Below are 11,342 nucleotides of genomic sequence, written 5' to 3'. Positions count from 1 at the left end.
AGTTCCAGGACAGGCTCCAAAGCCACAGAGAAACCCTGTCTCGAAAAACCAAAAAAGAAAAGAAAAAGGCAAGAAAGGAAAACTTTTCAAGGTTCAAAAGTCAGTTGGGATGAGCATTGAGCATAATGCACTGTAGAGAATATCAATCAGTAGGAAGAAAAAAATAGCTATTTAAAAATTGAAGGAAAAAAAAAGAAAACCCACTAAGATTTCAACTAATGAAAACTATGTTTAGAACCCTGAAGAGAGGCTGGAGAGGTGGCCCGGATGCTGAGAGCACCGGCCTGAGATCTCGTGCTGCCCTCTTCTGGCACGCACGCATCCATACAGGCAAAACACTGCATAGTCTGTATATATAATAAATAAAATCTTTTGTTTGTTTTTTCAGATAGGGTTTCTCTGTAGCTAGCTTTGGTGCCTGTCCCGGAACTAGCTCTTGAAGACCAGGCTGGCCTCGAACTCAGAGTGCTGGGATTAAAGGCATGCACCAACACCGCCTGGCATAATAAATAAAATCTTTAAAAAAATAGAGAAAAAAAAAGAGCAAAACTCCTGATAGCTGTTCCAAGGCAGGGTCAAAGGAGGCTGGTCTGCGTGCTCATGAATGACTCCCTGAACTTCACAAGTCTTTAGAAGTCCAGTGCCCCCAAAGGGACTTTGAGTAACTATTCTTTCAAATAAAATGGAATATATTATTTTACAGTACTGGAGATAGAACCCCAAGCCTCACACTTACTAATCACACACGCTACTAAAAAGCTGCATATTCCCAGACACAAGGTAGCAGTGCGTTCAGGAAGCAAAAGATAAAACGCAAGCCAAGTCACACTAAAACCTTGCGCCTAGACAGTAGAGCATTTTAGAACACACAGACAGCCCACCTTCCTCTGTGGTAACAACACATACTCCGTGACACGTATGAACTAGGACAACCCACACACTTCAGAGCGCAGACATGCCAAGAAGAACATCACTCTGACCAGCAAAAGGGGTGAAACCCTGGGTGTGAGACTATGTGAGGAGGAATTGAACTGGGTTCATATAAAACTCACCTGCTTTGGAGGGCTGGAGAGAGCTCAGAGGTTAAGAGCACTTGCTCTTCCAGAGGACCCTTGGTTCCTAGCGCCCATGTCAGATGACTCACAACCATTGGAACTCGGGCCCCCTAGGGCCCTGTGCCCAGTGCACAGATCCACTCAGAAACACACACATCCCCTTACTGCTCTCGAGGAGTGTTTGCGTTTCCACATTTGCAGTCTGCTGGGTATTCTAGACTCTCTTAAAATAACGTTGCTGGCCTTTTTACTTCTTTAATTATAGAAAAACATTTGCTGGGAGACATTTTTTGGTTGTGGATCGGACTCAGGACTTGCGGGTGCCAGGCCACTGAGCTGCACTGTAAGCCCTAACCAGTTTTGAGACAGGATTTCTGTGTAGCCCTGGCTGTCCTGGAACTGTCCCGGCTGGCCTCAAACTCAGAGATCTGCCTGCCTCTGCCTCCTGAGTGTTGGGATAAAGGCGTGCGCCAGCAGTGCCCGACTATCAGAAGTAGGTTTAAGTGTACACACTACTGTACAGATCTGTGTTAGAGATAACACACTAACGCCTAGCCTGGCACGACAGCAGAGGTGCCTGATACAGCAGCTACAGCAGCCGCTTTCTTCCTGACCGAGAAAGGCTCACCTGCTTGCCGTGCTAACAGCGCTGACTGTGAGATACAAAAGGTCTCAATTATTTCCCAATGTGCTACTGAGAACCAGTGCTGAGCAGCTCAGAGCTTCACGTCTGACAACCCATCTTCAATGAAACCAGAACCTTCAATGTCAACTACTCCCATAAGGGAACCTTTATGTCCCTGCCACTTAAAGAATATTTAGAGGATTAGTATATGAATGAAGTGCTCATTTATGGAATGCATATGAAGCACTGAAGGACAGGTGGAAGACACATCGTCAGGCCAAGGATAACATCCTGCTGGCTGAGTGGGCGCAGTGGAATGAAGGCTCACCCAGCAAGCCTCTAATGAATGGAGGTCTACCGTGCGCTGGAACTATGTTAGGATGACTGGGGTTTGCACGGGCTCTCTCGACTCACAACCCGAGAATCAGATCAGGAGCAGGCATGTGTCTCGGGGAGCAGAGCCCCAACTCTGGCTGGTAGGGAGCCGTGTGATCTGGGCATGCTCCTGGAACTCTGCAGGCCTTCATTTCCTTATCTGAATACTGGATCACACCCGCTCCTTCACCGGGCAGTTGTGAGTCCGGCACACAAACCTCTGTTACTGGCACTAATGTGTATTCATCTAGAAAGAAGTGCCCACATGCCCTTGCAAACACAGGCAGCCTACTTCTCTCCCTTGATAAGTAAACCAGAGAATTATCTCTGGCAGGGTTCCCCCTTTTCCAAAAATAAGGATATGTGGGATGCTGTGGAAACACAGAGGCAATGTGGCCAAATGAACAGGTAGGTAGTCACGTGGCAAAGCGGGGCTGTCCAGGAAGAGATGGAAAGAAACCAGCAAGGAAGGGAGATCTAGGGAACTACAGGTATGACCATTCCCAGGGGCCCACAGTAGCTTGGCAGGGGAAGAGATGAAAAGAAAACCACATTGGAGAAGGCACACAACACCGCACTGAAAAGTGAGCCCTTTATCCTGGAAGCCATCTGGCAGCAAGAAGCAGCAATCAAGAAAAGGGCCCCAGGCAGGTTAGGGAAGGAGCCTTCAGAAGGTGAGGCCTGCCTGAGTGAGATGCTTGAGATGATGCAAGCAAGAAGAAACCCATACCATTCTCAGAAAGTGTCCAGGCTGCTGCTAAATTGGGCAGGCTGGAGACCCTAGCACGAAAACAACTGGGCCCATCTTCCCATGACTGTCACAATGCTTTAGCCTGCCTGTCACCTCTTCTATTCCTGCCATCCAGAAACTGAGCCTCGTGTGGCCAATTTTAATCTTCCACGACTCTTCTCTCACACTACTGAAGGCCTAACTATGACCAGCTGCACCCCAATGGGCACCTTTTCACCCACTGTGCTCCTTCTTCTCAGTGCCACCAAGGGAGGCATTTACATGAGTGGTTTCCAAACCCCGAGCCAGGGCTGTTGAAATGGGTTAGTGTGGAAAGGCAGCAGCCGCTAAACCTGGCCATGTGAGTCCAATCCGAGGCCCTCGTGGTGGAATCACACAAGTTGTTCTTTGACCTTCACATGCACACCATGCTAAGTGCACACAGGCACACGTGTGTGGCCGCATGCACGCATGCACGCACACACGCGCGCGCGCACACACACACACACTTCTGATTCTTGCAATCTTGTCCTAAAGATAAAATGAAATGCTGCCAGGCTTGGGGACACACACCTGTAATCCTAGCATTCAAGAAGGCAGAGGCAGGAGAAAATTCATAAGTCTAAGGCCAGCTTGCTCTACATAGGAAGACTGCCTCAAAAAAAGAAACAACAACACGAAGAGCTAGGAATGTTGGTGGCTAAGCAAGCGCAGGGCCCTGGGTTCAAGCCCCAGCATTTCAGACAACACTAAAATGTTGCCCTGGGGTTACACTCACCCAGAATGTTTACCGCCCTGTTCAATCCCGGCACACATGTGTGCGCATGCATACACACACACTAAGGGAGGGAGGACAAACATCGGCACAGATTCCTCTAGAAACAGTCAGCGTACCAACCTAGCCCTTCCCTCATCACTCCAGCCTCACCTGCTCTGCCCCCTCCCGCCTTTAGCACCACTCATTGAGACCCAAAGAGAGCGCGAGACACACCAGCTCTGTGTGTGGTAAATGGCACGTAAGCACTTCGCTCATGGCCCTGATCCTCACCAGAGGCCTGAAACTGACGGGTACAGGACACTGGAACGGTCAGAGGTCAGAGGAGCAAGTCACCGTCAAGCCATTTCTGCTCCCACCGACGTCAGAATCAAAAGCGTGAATAATATTACGTAAAAACCAAATGATTATAACTTCTCAACATACACTTACAAAAGAAGGGGGTTACCCCGGTACGCGTCACGGTCTTTGTGTGATTTTCATTGCAAACTCAAGGTCTGATTAACACAACTGCTTGAACCAAAGGCAGAAGCCTTTTATCTCCCTTAATTAGTTTCCGTCCATCTGCCGTTTGTCTTTGAAGTCCAGCTCCAGACCCTATATTCACTCTTCAAAAATGCATGTTTCTTTTAGAAGCAAGCAAAGACTAAGTAAAAACGTGAATCAATTGTTAGCATCCCTCTCAGCCACACAGCCACGTAAATGTTTTTACACCTAGCCGGCCTCCTGTTGACTAAGAGGGCAAGGTTTCCACATGTGTCGCGTGAGGGCTGGTGAGAGACTCCATAGGGGAAGGCACTGGCTGCCTGGCATGGACACTGGGGTTTGAGCCCCAAGATCCACACGACGGAAGAAAGAAACAGACTCCACAGTGCCCTCTTACTTCACGCGCTACCTGGTGATTCCTCGTGCGTTTTTGTGATTCTTTGGGCCGTCGCCCTTCCACCCAAGTGAAAAAAAAAAAGATAGCCGGTATACTTGAGACTGGAGGGTATCTCCACTCCTTTATATCAACTCAAAGAAATGCCTGAGGGAAACAAATCCAACCCAGGGATTCCTGCCTGCTTCTCGGAACCTGGGGTTTCGGGGTGTCCCGTGCCTCTGAGAATTAAAGAGGAAGGTGAGCCCTTTTCTCAAGACTTCCCCAGGGCCACTCACCCTGCCGCTGCAGGCTGTAGAAGGGGGCACCAGAGCAAAGGGCCCTGTGAACGGTCCCTTTAAAAGAAAAGGCTCGGCTCTGCTTCCCGGTTCAGGGATCTGAGCACGTGGGTCGTTAGCCTCTAGTGGCCCGGGGGCTGGGAATCCGGGGTCGGGGCTGGGGAGCGCAGCGCGCGGTTCCTACCTTCAGGGCTGGACCATGGCGACCCTCCGCCGCTCGTTCGCACCTCCCGCCGGCTCGCCGCCGGCCTCGCCGCCTCTCTCCGCTCGCACCCGCGCCGCCGCCGCGCAGGCCCCGCCGCCCTCTGCAGCACAAAGCAGAGCGGCAAGTGAGCCTTCCTCCTCCGGGCGGGGCTTCCGGGAGGCCACGCGCCCTCCGGGCACTCCCGCCGGCGGACTCCGACCCACCGGGGCCGCCACAACTCAGAAGAGCTCTCAAGGGCGGCTAAACACGCCGACCTCGCGACCACAGGGCACTAACACGTCCCAGTGTGGTCTGGCTTTTGACACTGCACCCGGAGGATGCCACAGCCAGGGTTCCTGGAATCTGAAACTGCGGTCCATTCACACTCTGGATGAGGTCAGGGGAGGATGGTCCCATTTCACTAAGGGGTGAACTCACTCGGTTTAGTCTGGGACAATTAAAAAACGGAGCACAAAGCTACACTGATACCGTCCCTTAAAAGAATAGTTATTCAGTACTAATACCAACAGTTAACATGGCCATAGTGCTATATATTTATGATATATATATATAATACCATCTATATATAATGATGTAGGTATTACCACGTCTTTCCACAGGTAGGGAAACTAAGCTGCCTTTAGCCAAGCAACTTGCGCAAGTTGGAGCACCCTGTCAACAGTGGAGGCAGGACAAACCCACTCAGGACAGTCTCTGCTCTTAGGTTAGGGAAGGGCTGTGTAGCAGTCTCAGGTACCCTGTTTAACAGCCTGGGTCAAGAAGGACAAGGCCCTTGGAAAACATTACATACACCATGACAATTTCAAGGAGTTTCTTAGGACTTCGCCTGTGAAGCCATTTGTAAAGGTGCGCAATTTCTTAATATCACAGATGCGCACTGATATTCCTCACACTGTCATATATGTATAAATCAAGACCCTTGCTCTGCAAAGGATACCCTTTTCCTCTGGTAGCCTGCAAGCCACCAGTTGCCAAGGACCACACGTCGAGTCCCAGATACTGAAGCTTTGTGACCCGGGTCGTCCTCTGCACCCCGCCAAGAGCTTCACCCAGCCCTCTCGGACACACATTAAATGTCCCCGTCCCAGACATTTCCAAAGCACCACCCCGGAGCAACGTCCCCCTGACAGAGAGCTTACGTGAAGAAGCAAGAAGCAAACAGCAGCTCTCCTCGCGCCGCGGGGTCCCGCACCGCCCTCGTGGATGCAAGGCCTGACGGAAGCAAACTGAGCTTAAAGAGCGGCGGGTTCCTAGTGGCTCCAGGAAGCCACGCCCTGCTCTTAGGAGGCGGGTGAACTGCCAGTGTCAGAATGACAAAGCAAAAATCCAGTCCTCGTGCAGCCCTGGCAACCTGTCCCCGTCGTCTGGGGCAAAGTGACAGCTCCTAATGGGACGGTACCACATCCTGCTGCTCAGAACCGCCCCCGACCCAAAGCGGCGGCTGCAATTCAAAGAATGCTGGGAACCAGACCCGAGTTACGAGTGAGCGTGAACTGAGTCAGCTGGCCTCTGCCCTAGGCGCTGCTCTCTAGTCTTTCCTAGTCACATGAGGAACTTTAGAAATATTGACGCCTGGCACCCACACACATGATCTGACGTCTTCGGTACCGGCTGTGACCCTGGCAACTAGGTTTTAAAAACTCCAAAAGTGACTAGTAGACAGCGAAGTTAGGGACGCACTGCCCTAAGGCACTGGATTAGTCAAACTGGTAATTCCCTCAGGTCACCCGGGTTTTTAAAGCGCTGTCTACTTCTGCCTGACTAACCCTGAAAAGAGGTGACTAATTCTCCTAACAATACTGCCTCCTGGTCCCGGTCAGCCATGGGGCTGTCTTAATCACTTTAAGGAAAACTAAGAGTTTATTTAGCCCTTGGCACCGCCCACCAGCATCTGCCAAAGAAGGCCATGGCCTGTCGCACCTCCCTGCCCCTAGGTCAGTGAGACTGCTTGGTGGATGAATGAATGAAGTGTTTGACCCAAGCCTCTGGTTAATGCCAGGGTGGAAAGAGAACAAGGTGAAAGGGTTGTTGGCTCCTAACTGCTTGAAGCCACACCTCCTGGTACCAGGGTGGCCTCCTACAATCCTCCTAGGCTCTTCTAAGGTGAAAGTGAGAAACTTGCATAATGTACACACACCAGGCAGGCTGACCCAACACTCTCCCACACTTCCCACCCCACACACTTCTCACACACGTGCAGCCCTTGAGCCAGTGCACCCCTGATTCTGAGGCGTGGGGTCTGTGACCAGCTGCTTCTCAGCTCCTAAGTGGTCAGGACAGGGTTGGTAAGGACCAAAGAAAAGAAAATGCCCAGAAAAAGAAGCTTTAGCCCTGGCTCCTCCCAACCAAGTTCTGCATTGCGCATTCTATCTGCCTTTTCTGGGGCAGTCCACAGAGCGACAGTCATACAGTGTGGTCATGAGCACCTCATTCTCAAATATACACAGAGCATGGCCTGTGGTAGAGAGCGGCTTTAGATCGCTGGACCCATAACGATGCCGGGAGTAGGGTTCCAATGGCTGGACACTGACAGAGCCTTACAGGGACCGTCAGGGAGATCAAGGGGAATTTTCTAACAGCTTTATTAGAAAAGACCACATAAGCCAGCCCAACTTCCCGATGCTCTTAAGATAAGCAAATCTTAAAACAAGCACAGGTGAGTGGAAGGCTTCCCCTTTGGGGATATGCAGGGACTGCTATTCTAGTGATTTAGTTACAGGCTAAGGGAAGAGGCCCCTCCTGGACTCCCACCATGGTTGACGGTTCACATTCTAAGCTAACACTTTAAATGGGCTTTGACTGAGCTCTTGCATTCTTGTCTTTCTTCCCTAAAAGCCTGGGTAGTCTACAGTCCGTCACCCCCTCCGGGTGGGGTTCCCTCATTCTCACCCATTATTAATTTCCCTCCCCTCTTTATAGCCCCAAGTACCTTACTAATAATTATACATCTTCTAAATCTTTCAGAACTTTGGGAAAGCAAACCCTTGTTTGATTTCTTGCCTCTCCAGAATGTGTTATCGGGCAGGTATGCAGAAAATGATGGTAAACGCTTGTCTGTTTTCTGAACTGCCACTCAGCTAAGACAGATGACATAGTCGTACTGCACTGGAATGGTTCCACTGTGAACGTCCACCTATAGGGAGGACACTGAGCTGGAACAATCACTCTTCAGACCTTTCTCCCTGCCCTTGAGATCAAGTTCAAGCTTCTCAGTGGCACAGTCAAGTCAAGACCCACCCTTGTTTTTGTTGTTTTGTTTTGTTGGTTTGGTTTGGTTTTTCTTGGCCGGGTTTCTCTGTGTTCCTGGCTGTCCTGGAACTCAAAGAGATCTGCCTGCTTCTGCCTTCCCAGTGCTGGGATTAAAGGTGCACACTGCATGCCACCACCAACCAGCTAACACCCATTCTTACTAATGCTAGCTATCCACAAAGTCTGCGCCCTACTTAGGCAGCAAAACACTGTTGGAGAAACACTTGGAGAGAAAAAGTGATTTCCACTTAAAAGCCAAGATCACAAACCTCAAATCTGTCCTCAGCCCTGCCCAGCAGTCCTTGCACCCTGGCATATGTTCCGAGCAGTCCTTGCACCTGGCATATTTTCCCAGCAGTCCTTGCACCCTGGCATATTTTCCCAGCTGCCACGGTAACACTTCTATTTTTCTTCTTTTGTTCTAGCATTTCCAACAGTTAAGCTGGATTGGCCTTTCCTCTGATCATAACCCAGTTTCTACTTAGGAAAACAGAATTTCCCACTATTTCCCCATGGCCACCAAACTACTAAATTCTTTGCCATGGCTCCAGGTAGAAGAAAAGCTTCTGCTTCTGTGTGTGTGCTCACCGATTCTTGCCTTTCCGTTCAATAATCCTGGAAAGATGCCCCTCGGGCATCGTCAATTTATTGTTCTGTATCTGATCATGTCTCTCATCACACAAACAGTTCCCAGAAGCCATTGCTTCCTTTCACCAGGCAAGGGGGACGAGGTGGGAGATGAAAGAGCTCTCTGCACTCTGAAGAATAAAGGAAGTAGAAGGTGAAGAACTAAGAATGTGCCCGTGGGGAGAGACGAAAGGGAAATAAGGGCCCACACACCACCCGAGCAGCTGCAAACCTTCTAAGCAGCGGAGACAAGAAACAAAGAAGAAGCCGGCTGTGCTTACCCAGTCAGGCAGCCCGGAGCAGGGAGCCGAGAAGAAATGGAGGCACAGACACCAGGAGGAAGCCACTATGGCAGCTGAAGTGAGAAGCCATAAAGGCCTGGACTGGGAGGCAGCAGCTCAAAGCAAACACGGGTTTGCAGACAGTGGCTGAAAGGTGTCACGGAATGGTAAGAATCCACCATCCCAGATGCTGGGCCTCGGCAACTGTGTGAGTGGAGGAGAAGTTAGTTTGGTACAAATCCATAGGCCGACTTGAGAGTTCTATCTTGTTGGGGTTTTTTGTTTGTTTTTTGTTTCCTTAAACAGAGATTTCCAATAGGTAACTAGCTATATAGATCTGGAGGTCAGAGCTAAAAGTAAAAATCAGACATTAGGAGACTCCAGTACAAATGACATATATACTGGCTGGGCGCTGGTGACACATGCCTTCAATCCCAACACCCAGGAGGTGGAAACAGACAGAAATCTGTGAATCTGAGGCCAGCCTGATCTACAAAGTGAGTTCCAAGCCAGCCAAGACTACCCAGTCTCAAAAATAAATAAACAAATCACTAAAATAAAAACTAGGGCTTTCGGGGGGGGGGGAATCCATGGGCGATGTGAGAGGGATGGGAAGCTAGAAGAGAATCCATTAACGCGGCACTTGTCTGTTTGGGAAGTGACGGCCAAAGGATCACAAGTTCGAGGTTATCCTTTGCCTGGAGTTTGAGACCAGCCAAGGCTACAGGAAACCCTGTCTCAATGAACTGACTCAGGGATCTGGAAAGCCAACAAATCTGCAGTCCACAGGCTGGAGATTTAAGTAGCACTCTGCAGGCAGGGTACTTCCTCTTCAGTGGGCCTCTGGCTTTTCTCTTGAAGTCGCTGGATAAAGCCCACAAGCATTTCGGGAAGTCACCCACTTTCCTCCGAGTCTCCCGTTTTTAAATCCCTTCATAACAACATCCGCGGTCAAACGAGTGGGTGACCACAGCTGGGCCAAGCTGACACAAAGTTAATTCTCACTCTATGTTACGAGATGAAGTCGCCCAGAGAGTTGGTATATTCGGGGAAATGAAGGTGGCCCAGAGGCAGAGCCCTCGGCACCAAGCTAGGGACAGAAAAAGGGCCCAGAGTGCCCCGCCGGGGAGGAGGAACCAGGAGGATGAAGGCAGAAAACAGAAGCCAATGGAAGGGAGATCTAGAGATTTGGTGCTGCTGAGATGATGCTAAGGGTTAAGATGCTAAGAGAGACAAATCCTCAGCAGAGGTCAACAAGGAACAGAAAGGAGATGGAGGTGGGGAGTAGAGCCAAACAGCGAAGAGCAGGGAACAGGGAACGGGGCCTAAGGACACAGGATGGGGCCAACAGTGCTGGGGTCCTTTGCATTTTTGTTTCTCTAAGAAACAGATGAGTGTAGTGTGTTGTCATATTGACATACCGCGGGAATAACGCAGGCAGGGTAACGTGGCGGGTCCCAAGGGGGAAGGGACAAGGTGACGGCAGAGCCTCCTTTGAACACACACTAACGATGCATAGGACTTTGAGGTAAAGCCCAGGTTCCGTCTAACTAGAGGCTTCCCAGCTCTTATCTCCTTCCCACGGATCCTCCGTGGTCCTTCTACCTCTTCATCTCATCCAGACCTCCTCCGCCCCCAGTCATTAGCCTGCCCTCCATCCTTTAATTACTGAGCTTCCTCTCCACCAGGCTTCCCTGACGTCCAGTCCAAACCTGTCTTCTTTGAGGATGCCATCCAAGAAGCCCGAGTCCTGTGAAATGTGCCACACTCCCAGGCGGTCTTTCCGCCTGGCACGCACGGCTGCACTCACACTTTCTCCGGGGTTATCTGACCCACGTCAGCCTCCCTAGAGTAGCGCCGCCCAGGAGAACTTTCGCTGTGACAGAGACGTTCAATGCTCTCCCACCTCACTGTCATGTGAATACTAAGCTCTTGAAAGACAGTTTGGCATGAGTACAAATCTGTTTATTTTATTTAAGTTTAACTGATCTCAATGTAAACAGCCACAGTGAGCAGGAGCCACTATTTTTACCCCTGGATGCCTGGCACTTAATACAGTGGATACACAGAGTGACCACTCAGTACATACTTGCTCAAAGATGAAATCTGTAAGCTAATGATATTATTAGCTAATTTATATAGATTGTATCTTTTCCACAGAGGGAATTTTTTTTTTTAACATGACAGATGTCATGGGGTCTCCTACAGTCGTAGAGAAGATGACTTTCACTTGTAAGAAATTGATCTCGGGCCTTTAATCCC

General features: G+C 50.1%; 1 protein-coding gene across 3 annotated transcripts in view; it reads right to left on the bottom strand.

The window, feature by feature from the left end:
- Txnrd1 (thioredoxin reductase 1) overlaps positions 1–11,342 on the bottom strand; it is an 83,636-nt gene that overhangs the window by 33,410 nt on the left and 38,884 nt on the right. Inside the window, exon 1 of one of the 3 annotated variants that reach the window (XM_005358231.2) lies at positions 4,903–5,058. The exons of the other annotated variants lie outside the window; for them this stretch is intronic. The gene's annotated coding sequence lies outside the window, so the exon portion shown is untranslated. Of the gene's footprint in view, positions 1–4,902; positions 5,059–11,342 lie in introns of those variants that run through there. 3 annotated transcript variants of the gene reach the window in all.

This window comes from Microtus ochrogaster, chromosome 24 (genome assembly GCF_000317375.1).
Source record: "Microtus ochrogaster isolate Prairie Vole_2 chromosome 24, MicOch1.0, whole genome shotgun sequence".
NCBI classification, from domain to species: Eukaryota; Metazoa; Chordata; class Mammalia; order Rodentia; family Cricetidae; genus Microtus; species Microtus ochrogaster.
Note: the sequence above shows the minus strand (reverse complement) of the source record. Positions and strands in the feature narration are given on the sequence as shown.